Below are 7,575 nucleotides of genomic sequence, written 5' to 3' on the forward strand. Positions count from 1 at the left end.
GCGCTGCAGTCTCAGGGAATGAACATTCTGCTGCTGGATGTGTTCAATGGGAAGTAATGGTGGTAATTTCCATCGCAGGGTGGGATCAGCAACACATTAAACAGCTCAGAACAGAAATGAAAACTCAGCCATGGACTGCCTAAGCCCGGCTGCGAAAGGAGCGGGCTGGCCCTGGGTTTGTAACTTCATCCCGAAAAGTGGCAGTGCACAGAAATGTCAAATGAACCTCCAAAGGCCTCATCCCTGGGATCGGAAGGACCTTCCCCTGGAAGACGATTGAAGTCGTGCGGAGAAAGGAGAAGCCACAGGGCCGGTAACCTTCGCCCTGGACAGGGGACTCTGACGAGCTGCTGTTGACGGCCTGTGTCCCGGTAGGCGTGATGGGCTAAAGAAGAAGCAGAACAGAAATGAAGCCGGAGAGAAGAGCCTGGTTCAGTCTGAGGCAGGACTGAAAGGGACAAGTTCTGAAAAGAGAGGCACAAGAGACTGCAGATGTTGGAATCTCGAGTAACAAACTCCAGGGACTGAGCGGGCCAGGCAGCATCTGTGGAGAGAAATGTAAAATCGACTTTCAGGTCGAGATCCTTCAGCTGGACTGTCTCAACTCGAAATCTCGATTGCCATTTCCCTCAGTCTAGGGGTAGAAAAATCTCCCGGACCAGATGGAATGCACCCTCGTGTTCTGAAGGAAGGAGATTGCGGAGGCATTAGCAATTTCCCTCTCCCCCAGGTAAGGTTTGGCACGATGATCAAAGTATTTAATCGCCCTCCTGATGAACCGACACAAGGTATTGTTTTCGGCCCGGTGCATCCCGGGTGGATCCTCCCAACCACTGAGCACATCGACATGAAACGCTGTCGAAGTAGAGCAGCATCCATCATCAGAGATGCTCACCACCCAGGCCAGGCTCTTTTCTCGCTGCTGAAATCAGGTAGAAGGTACAAGAGCCTCAGGACTCGCAACACCAGGTTCAGGAACAGTTACTACCCCTCAACCATCAGGCTCGGGAACAACACAGGATGACTACACTCACTTACCGTCCATTGAGATGCTCCCACAACCAATCATCGCACTGGGCCAGTATCAAAATGAGTGAAACCGGAGTTGGTTTGACTGAAACTGATCGCATTGGACCTGTCTCAGAATTAGAGAAGTAAAAGGGACAGGCTCAGTCTCACAGGATATTGACAGGGTTGGGCAGGAACAGCAGGACTTGTTCAAGTATATACAAAGACACGTGAGAGCAGATACAGGACAGATGATGGAGAAATTGTAATGGGAGATAAGGAGATGGCTGAGGAACTGAACGAGTATTTGCATCAGTCCTCACTGAGGAAGATATCAGCAGTATACCAGACACTCAAGGGTGTCAGGGAAGAGAAGTGTGCGCAGTCACAGTTACGACAGAGAAAGTACTCAGGAAGAAAATAGTCTAAGGGTAGATAAATCTCCAAGACCAGATGGAATGCACCCTTGTGTTTTGAAGGAAGTAGCTGTGGAGATCGCGGAGGCATTAGCAATGATCTTTCAAAAGTCAGTAGATTCTGGCATGGTTCCGGAGGAGTGGAAGTTTGCAAATGTCACTCTGCTACTTAAGAAGAGGGCAAGGAAGCAAAAAGGAAATTATAGATCTGTTAGATTGACATCGGTGTTTGGGAAGTTGTTGGAGTCGATTGTCAAGGATGAGGTTACGGAGTACCTGGAGACATATGCCAAGATAGGCAGAACTCAGCATGGTTTCCTTGAAGGAAAATCCTGCCTGACAAACCTAGTGCAATTCTTTGAGGTATTTACCAGTAGGCTAGACCAGGGAGATGCAGTGGATGTTGTGTATTTGGATTTTCAGAAGGCCTTTGACAAGATGTCGCATATGAGGCCGTTAAACGAGATAAAAGCCCATGGAATTACGGGAAATTTACATATGTGGATAGAGCGTTGGATGATTGGCAAGAAACAGAGAGTGGGAATAAACGATCCCATTCTGGTTGACTGCGAGTTACCAGTGGTGTTCCACAGGGGTCCGAGTTGGGAGCTGCTTCTTTTTACGTTGTATATCAACGATTTGGATTATGGAATAGATGGCTTTGTGGCTAAGTTTGCTGATGATACAAAGATAAGTGGAGGGGACGGTAATGCTGAGGAAACAGAGAGTCTGCAGAGAGAGTTGGATAGATTGGGAGAATGGGAAAAGAAGTGGCAAATGAATTACAATGTCGGAAAGTATATAGTCATGCACTTTGGTTGAAGAAATAAACGGGCAGACTATTATTTAAATGGAGAGAGAATTCAAAGTTCTGAGATGCAATGGGACTTGGGAGTGCTCCTGCAGGATATACTTAAGGTTAACCTCCAGGTTGAGTCGGTGGTGAAGAAGGTGAATGCAATGTTGGCATTCATTTCTAGAGGAATAGAGTATAAGAGCAGGAATGTGATGTTGAGGCTCTATAAGGAACTGGTAAGACCTCACTTGGAATACTGTGTGCAGTTTTGGGCTCCTTATTTAAGAAAGGATGTTCTGACATTGGAGAGGGTTCAGAGAAGATTCACTGGAATGATTCAGGGAATGAAAGTGTTAACATATGAGATCCATTTGACCGCTCCTGGACTGTACTCCTTGGAGGTTAGAAGAATGAGGGGGGACCTCACGGAATCATTTCGAATGTTGAAAGGGATGGACAGAGTGGATGTGGCGAAGTTATTTCCCATGGTGGGGGAGTCTAATACGAGAGGACATGACTCGAGGATTGAAGGGCACCCATTCAGAACTGAGATGCGAAGAATTTTTCTTTGTAGCCAGAGGTTGGTGAATCTGTGGAATTTGTTGCCACGGGCGGCAGTGGAGGTCAAGTCATTCGGTGTATTTAACGCAGAGATTGATGGGCATCTGAGTAACAAGGGCATCAAAGGTTATGGTGAGAGGGCTGGGGAATGGGACCAAAGGGAAGATTGGATCAGTTCATGATAAAATGGCGGAGCAGACTCGATGGGCCGAATGGCCGACTTCAGCTCCTTTGTCTTATGTCTTGTCTTATGGACTGAGATGAGGAGAAATTTCCTCACCAGTGCAGCGAATCTTTGGAATTTCCTCCACAGGGTTTCTAAATTTAATAGACATATTTTGGGGCTCAGCTCTGATGGGGACATTGCAGGAAAGTGGTGTTGAGGTCATAGGTCAGACATGGAGTGGGTTCGGATGAATTTCACAAGGATGATTCCAGGTATGAAAGGGACGTGTGATGGCTCTGGGTCTGTACTCGGTTGTATTCAAAAGGGTGAGGGGAATCTGACTGAACACTTTTGAATATTAAAAGGTAGACAGAATAGATGTGGTAAGGATGTCTCCCATGGTGTGAAAGTCTAGGACAAGGGGGCGCCCTTTCAAAACAGAGAATCGGAGAAATGTCTTCAGATAAAGCGTGGTGAATTTGTGGAATTCGTTGCCACATGCAGCTGTGGAGGCTGGGTCGTTGGGTGTATTTAAGGCAAAGATTGATAGGTTATTGACTGGACATGACATCAAAGGTTACGGGGAGAAGGCCAGGTACTGCGAGTGAGAAGGGAAAAAAAGGATCGGCCATGATTGAACGGCGGAGCAGACTCGATGGGCCAGATGGCCTAATTCTGCCCCTGTGTCTTATGGTCTTATACTGTTATGTTCCGAGTGAAGGGCAGAACAGGCGCAAGGGGCCGAATAGCCTGTTTCATATTTTCTAAATCACGAGTTTACCTTTGTGCCTTGTTCTGCCCTGGTCTTCAGCCTGTCAGAATGCACAGAAGAGCGGTGAGAGCTCCGGAGATCCGCTGGCAGCCGCTGCGATTATTTTATGATCCTGTTATTTGTTGCTATTCATTTATGTTTGCATTTGCACAATTTGTTGTCGTCCGCACTCTGGCTGATCTTTCACTGATCCAGGTATAGTTACTATTTTGCAGATCTTCTCTGTGTCCGCAGCAAAATGCTTCTCGGTGTTGTATGTATGTGGTGAGTTATCCGTACTCTGATAATAAAATTTACATTGAAGTTTGAGTTTCGGGAAGTTCCTTCGATTCCGAGAATAAACTGTGACTGACATCTCCAGCTCCCGTTAGCAGCCGTCCTCAGACACACTCACAGCCAATTAGCGGCATCGCTGGAAGAGTCTTGCTCCCATTGGCTGAGGAGTACCAGTGGGCGGGATGCTGAATGTTCGGAGCGGTCCGAGGTTTGAAGCTGAGAGCGAGTGGACCCGGGGAGAGGCCGGAGATCGGGAGCTAAATTTCGAGTAAAGGTTGCAACACCGGCCGGGTGAATCCTTCCCATGGCAGAGATTCCGTGAGATGTTTCAGCTGCACGGAGGGTTCCCGGCCTTTCCCCGCCGAGGATCGGGGCCTGTTTTCTGGACTTTCCTCCCAGACCTGTCTCCGGCTGCTGGGAGCCCGGATCTGACCCGCAGCCGCTGCTGATGGATCTCCGGTGCAATGGGACAGGCTGAAGGCCAAGGGAGCACCAGGCACAAGGTCCCAGCATCGCTCAGCCCTTCAATATGCCTTTTGAATTTAGAAAACTTGTGGGGAAAAAATCCAAATGTTCTCCGCACTCCTCATCTGAGTCCTGTCAGCTGACATCGGATTCTGAATCTGTGTCCTTACTCAACACCCAGTGAGGAAATATGTCATTGCTGCCCCCACCCTGTCAATACCCTGTGAGACTGTGTCTGTCTCAGTCAGACCACTTGTTATTTCTCTAATTTTGAGACAGGCCCAGTCAGTGTAATCTCTCTGAGGACACTACCGCACCCCCCAAATCAATCTCTGAAACCTTCTCTTCATTCCCTTCATCCCACAGGCTGACTCCGGGAGGGAGACCAGACCTGTGCACAGTGTTCCATGTACACTCTCACCAGGACCCCAGATACCTTCAGAGGAGATCTTTATTCTTCTATTCAAACCTTCCTTCCCATTCAATGCTCTTCATTTAATATCGAACTCAAACAGTGAACAGACAAAACACAGCCTCAGCCATGAATTTAAAGGGCAGGTGTTGCAACAGTTTGAGCTTCATACCGGGGGCCACGGAGCAAGCAGGGTGTCACAAAGGGAGGAATGTGGGAGTGTTGTATGTCTGAGCCCAGCTGTGTGTGTTTGTGTATCAGAATCAGGTTTAATATCACCGGCATCTGTGGTGAAATTTGTTGTTTTGTGACAGCAGTAAATTGCAATACATAGTAATAAAAAGTATAAATCACAATAAGTATTTATAAAAGTAAATTCAAAACGTAGTGCAAAATGAGAGGGAAAATACTGAGGAAATGTTCTTGAGTTCATTGTCCATTCGGAAATCTGATGGTGGAGGGAAGAAGCTGTTCCTGAACCGGTGACAGTGTCTCCAGGGTCCTGTACATCCTCCTTGATGGTAGCAATGAGACGAAGGCATGTCCTGGGTGATGGGGGTCCTTAATGATGGATGCCACCTTTTTGTGGCATCATCTTTTGAATGTGTCCTGGATGCTGTGGAATCCAGTGCCCATGACGGAGCTGGCTGTGTTTACAACTTTCTGCAGCATTTTCTGATCCTGTGCAGTGGCCTCTCCACACCAGGCAGTGATGCAACCAGTTAGAATGCTCTCCACAGTACATCTGCAGAAATTTGCAAGTGTCTTTAGTGACAGACTGATTCCCCTCAATCTCCGAATGAAATATAGCCGATTTTGTGCCTTCATTGTAACCGCATCAATATGTTGGGCCCGGGATAGTTCCTCAGAGATGTTGACAGGCAGAAAATGGAAACTGCTCACCCTTTTCACTTCTGATCCCACGATGAGATCTGGTGTGTGTTCCCTCGACTTCCCCTTCCTGAATCCACAATCAATTCCTTTGTCTTCATGATGCTGAGTGCAAGATTGTTGCCGTGACACCACTCAACTTGCTGATCTATCTCACTCTTGTACTCCTCCTCGTCACCGTCTGAAATTCCTCCAACAATAGTTGTGTCATCGGCAAGTTTATAGATGAGCCTGGACACACAGACGTGGGTGTAGAGAGTAGAGCAGTGGGCTGTGCACGCATCGTTGAGGTGTGCCGGTGTTGATTGTCAGCAAGGAGGAGATGTTATTTCTGATCCACACAGACTGTGGTCTCCTGGTGAGGATCCAGTTGCAGAAGGAGGTACAGAGGCCCAGGTTTTGGAGCTTGTTGATTACATTTGAGGGTCTGATTGTGTTGAATGCTGAGCTGTAGTCAGCAGCCTGACTTGTGTATTGCTATTGTCCAGGTGATCTAAGCCTGAGTGGAGAGTCAGTGAGATTGCATCTGCTGCAGATATATTGTGGTGATCGGCAAATTGCAGTGGGTCCAGGTCCATGGACAGACAGGAGTTGATTCCAGACATGACCAACCCGTCAAAGCTCTTCATCACAGTAGATGTGAGCACCACTGGGTGATAGTCATGGAGGCAGCTCACCCTGTTCTTTGTGTTTGTGTGTGTGTGTGTGTGTGTGTGTGTGTGTGTGTGTGTGTGTGTGTGTGTGTGTGTGTGTGTGTGTGTGTGTGTCTGTGTGTGTGTGTGTGTGTGTGTGTGTGTGTGATGCTGCAGCTTTGCAAACTTCAAAGGAAGGAGAGGCACTGCCGTGCTTTCTTCGTAATTGCACTTGCAGTGCTTATAAAAAGTATGCGGCCAACTTGGAAGTTTTCATCTTTTATTGCTTTACAACATTGAGACAGAGTGGATTTAGATTTGTTTTATTCACACTGATCATCAGAAATAAATACTCTCTTCTGTCAATGTGAAAATAGATCACCAAAAAGTGAAAAAAAATTACAAATATAAAGTAGAAAATAATTTAAGTGCGTAAGTATTCACCCCGTACATGTCAGTATTCTAAACCTTGCAATCCCATTTCACCAGTTAGAAGATTTGATTTTATTTTTACATATAGAACCTCCCCACCCCTCTGCCTACCTGCCTGTCCATTCAGTACAATCTGTATCCTTGCACATGAAGCTCCCAGCTATAATCTTCCTTCAGCCACCATTCAGTGATGCCCACAATGCCAATCTGTAACTGTGACACAAGTTCATCTCCCTTACTCCATGTATTGCTCACATTCAAATATAAAACCTTCAGTTCCGTATTCATCACCTTTCTCATTTTCTCACCCTTTTGCATTGCAACTCATCCCGCCCACTGAAATGTTGCCCTATCGTCAGCCTCTCAATGGTGGCAGTCTCACTACACACTGCCGCTGTTTGAAAACTAACAACATTCTCCTCAGCCCTATCACTCCAGTGCAGATCTGCTGCCAAATTAGTTTAAAACCTCTCGGACAGCTGCAGCAATCCTACCCGCGTGGATATCAGCAGACACTGACCCTCCCCCCACCCCCACCCCACAAGTTCAGGTGTAAACAGTCCCTATTGTACAGGTCCTATGTTCACTAATGATCCCGGACCCTGCCCCTCCGCACCAGTTTCACAGCCACACTGTCATCTGTCAATCATCCTGTTCTTACCTTCACTGGCACGTGGCTCAGGCAGAATCGAGGCATCACTACGCTTAAGGTCTCTTTTCAGTGTTCTACGTAACTCCCGAATACGTT

Source organism: Hemitrygon akajei, unplaced genomic scaffold (assembly GCF_048418815.1).
Source record: "Hemitrygon akajei unplaced genomic scaffold, sHemAka1.3 Scf000038, whole genome shotgun sequence".
Taxonomy (NCBI): domain Eukaryota; kingdom Metazoa; phylum Chordata; class Chondrichthyes; order Myliobatiformes; family Dasyatidae; genus Hemitrygon; species Hemitrygon akajei.